Here is a 4,153-nt window from a genome sequence, read left to right as displayed (position 1 = left end):
CTGATGAACAAAAATAGATACAGAGGCAGAGCAGCATCAAACAGACTATCAAACTACAACAGGAAGGCTGGGGAGGGTTGGGGGGCAGGAGAGGGGGGTAAGAGATCAACCGAAGGACTTGTATGCATGCATATAAGCATAACCAATGGACATAAGACACTGGGGGATAGGGGAGGCCAGGGGAATGTCAAGAAGGGGAAAAAAAGGAGACATATATAATACTCTTTGTAGTACTTTAAGCAATAAAACAAAATTTAAAAAATAAATAAATAAAAACAAAGTCTTTATTTTTCCAACTGTAACCACATAAAAACCTCATTTCTTTAATATGGCCTTTTCTCTTTTCTTTCCTTTTGATTCAGACTGGCCTTGTCCAGCACCCTGACTCACCTGCCTCTCTCCTTCCTTGCACGTCAACTCCCCTAATCATTAAGTCCTCAGGACTATTATGTTCTGATCAGTATCTGTCTTAGGAACAAAGCCTCGGGGCTGTTGGCCATGGAAACAGAATTTGGGTCAAACTAAAGATAATATCTGGGCCTTAGCTGTGTTTCAACACCACGCCCAGAAAAGCAGGGTGACCCCACCGACCACATCCTTGCGAAACCAGACAAAATGATGCCATGGCTGACATCAGGACCAGGTGAAATGGTCAACTACCCGCTACCCTGGTTCTGACCAATCAGTGGAGACCACGACCCTACCTCCCTTAGTCAACATGATGAACGATTTCCCCCATCTAACCTGTCCCCGGGAACCTCTCCAGGAGCCAGGCCTTGGAGCACTACTCACTGTGACTCCGGGCGTGGTGCCATTTCCTTAAATAAGCCTTTACTTTTTTTTGCTGCAAACTTCTGAGCTTCGATGCACGCAGGCAAAAGAACCTCTTTAGTTTGGTAACATGACTATCAAAATTCTTCTATTTCACACCAAAAGGTAAGTGCTGTTGCTTGAAAAATGAAATTTGAGGGACGAGATATATGACTGGCCAACACGTTCTCTTGTTTACTTATCCAAACTTATGCATGTGTCCTATAAAGCCCAATTCCAAGTGATTTAACCAACAGTTAATTTGGTAGAGAGCAACTTGGTCAAAAACAATTTGACTAAAAGCAAATTAATCAGCGTGAAAGAATTTAGTTGATATAAAAACGTAATTGTAAAATATTGACACCAGTTACTGATTTTTTCCCCAAAAAATATTGTTAACTTTGAAGCTACTCTCCTTGGGCCTCTTCCTGAAAATTATTGAAGGATTTTTCTTGTTGTTGATTTTTTACTTTAAAAAAATCAAGTTCATTTTTAGTTACTTATTCTCTCTCTGTTCTGTTTATGATAGTGAAATTTAGAATAACCTAACTCTAATCTTAGGAGATGAATCCCACACCTGAGCTGCTACTAACATCTGATAAGGAGAAAATTCTGAGATGTTCTAAATTAAATTATAGTGGCCGGAGAGTGGGAGAGATACAATTGTTAGTCTTTTAATGGTGGCTGGCCAGCCAACAGAAGACTGCTCACATTCCTCCCATTGCCTGTTGGAATCTTGGGTTAATTTCCAGGTGGCTATTTCCACAGATTATTTTAGCCAGGAGCTTCCACTTGTTGTTTTCACGTGGGCTTTCCAGACTGCTGCCCGCAGCGAATGTACAGAGCAGACATTCCTTTATGCAGACCCTGAGCCTAACCCAGAGCCGAGCCCACTTCCCCTTCTCCCACCCCTTTGCTTATAGCTCATGGATATAGCTTTTATCCAGCCTCTATCTTCCTTCCCACTCCCCCCTACTTGATGTATAAAAATGCTTGCAGATTCTGAGGTGATGGGCAGGCTGTCTTTTCTACCTAGCCATAATGCTGGGCATTTAGACCCCATGCCCCAAGTCTGGTGGTCTTCTTTTGGTTAGTTTTAGCTCCCTAAAAGCTTACTTTAGAAAAGTCTTCAGTTGTAGAAGTTAAATCGCTTTTGTTTAACGTAACCTTTATCTCCACCCTTATCCAGCAAATTTTCACCTTCTCCTCCTCTCACTCTCAACAGACGGCTTTGCCTCCTTCTACTAGAAAGCAATTAGACAATACCAGACATGAAGCCTCGCATTCTTCCTGCCACCTGCAGCCCTACCTGTCTCATAACAGAGGCATCTTCCTTTATCTAAAGCTGCCTTTTCTGGAAATTGTGATCTGTGCTCTAGAGCATTTCTCTCTATCTCTCCATCTTTCTATCTCTCTATCTCTATCTCCCTAGCTCTATCTCTATCTCTATCTCTATCTCTATCTCTATCTCTATCTCTATCTCTATCTCCCAGACCCGTGTTCCTACACACGGCAGAAGCCCAGGAATATAGAGGGCACTGGATTTGAAGGTCCTTGAACCTGTAGAAATAAGAGACATGTCTCTTTTTGTCCAGATTGCATTCTTAAGCTGGTGTCCGTCAGAAAGTGGTCATTATGGAGTCCCGTCCTTCCCCGAGAAGAGGGACTCAGAGAGAAGGTGATATTCCCGTCCCAGAAATGAAAGCAGATGGCAGGGGTCTAGGGGACTTCCGCTTGCTATCTCAGCAACTGAGTCAAGAACACAGACTGGAAATTAAAACCATGTGAATTTTTCAGGATTCTCTCAATTTTATGGGCTTATGAATTTTATTGTTTCCATTATTTTAGGCATAGTGATTAAGAGTAAAAATATTCAAAGACAGCACACAGGTAAATAAAGGGGTCTGGTGGCTTATCTTCAAGAATCTAGAGGAACTGGGGACACCCCATCCCTCTGGGGAACAGAACATCAAGAGGGACAGGATTGGCAATGCCGGCACCAGGAAGAGAGGAAGCAGGCCCCGTGCCCAATACCTGTTGCAAGGAATAGAGAGAATAACAAACTTGTCTGGTCTGACAAGGGGGAGTGAGGCTACCCAGTCTACTTGCCAGTTCCTTTTCCTTTACCTTCCTCTTAAATGCTTAAGATTCATTTCTGAAATTTATCTTTATTGTTGAAAGTATTACAGATGTCCCCCTTTTTCCCCATTGACCCCTCCACCCCGCACCCACCCCTCCAGGCCTTCACCACATTTAGGCATTTTCCCATTAAATAAATGCTTAAGCTTCTTTAATCCATATTCCCAGCTGTGCCCTCTCCTCTCTCCTGTCTCCAGACCAGCATTCCTGCTTATCTACTTATTATAGACCCCACAGGCACCCCTAGCTCAGCACATGCGAAATGAACTCGTCGCCCTTCCCATCCCCATCACATATCTGTCCCTTCTCTAGTTTCCCTGATCTCAGTGGAACACATTGCCAATCTCCCAAGCACCAAGGCGAGAACAGCACCCTCTCAACTGCCCTCCCCTCCTCCACAAGCCAGGTCATCAAGGCCCATCAGTCAGGTCCTACATGTCCCATTCTTCTACTTCTCACAGTCCCTGTCTTATCTCAACTATTGCAATTGTCCCCTAACTTCAATGGTTCTATCTCCAATCTATGGCAAGTATGATTTTTTTACAGTGAATCCTCCCAACTCGGGTGAATTAACTTCCATCGTAAATTGCATATAGCTCTGGAGCCTTTATTTCCATTGATGGTGAGAAGAGTTAAACTTGTCAATTTAAACTAATGCCATCATCTCTGGCTTAAAGCTCCTCCTCACCCCCCACTCTGTTCCCCAGGATCACCTCCCAAAATAAATGACTCACATACAAGCTCTTGTCTTGTCTCAGGCTCTGCATCCTGAGGGAACCCAAACGAAGACACCTTCCTGTCCTACAGTCTGAAAGCTTCAAAGCTGCACTTCCCCTCCTTTGCACCTAGTGTGCTGCATGGGACCTAGTTTCTATTGAGCATCACGTAGAATTTAAAGGCCTAAAGGAGCCATGTGGGTGATGGTGACACAAAGAGACAGTGCAGTGTTCCTCTGTGGCAGCCGTGGCTGCTGTTCTAGTCTCCAGTCCCCAGCTCACAGGTGCCAAGCAGCACATGGGGGCTCCAGTGGGGTTTCATAAGACCCATCACCTGATATGAATGGAGTTTCACCAGTCATGCTGCACCTGGCTGGACACCTTCCAACCTTGGATCTCTGGTCTTCTTGGAAATTCCAGACACTATTAATAACTAGAGGCCCGGTGCACGAAATTCATGCACTGGGCGGGGAGGATTGTCCCTCAGG

This window comes from Myotis lucifugus, unplaced genomic scaffold (assembly GCF_000147115.1).
Source record: "Myotis lucifugus unplaced genomic scaffold, Myoluc2.0 scaffold_22, whole genome shotgun sequence".
Classification (NCBI taxonomy): domain Eukaryota; kingdom Metazoa; phylum Chordata; class Mammalia; order Chiroptera; family Vespertilionidae; genus Myotis; species Myotis lucifugus.
Note: the sequence above shows the minus strand (reverse complement) of the source record.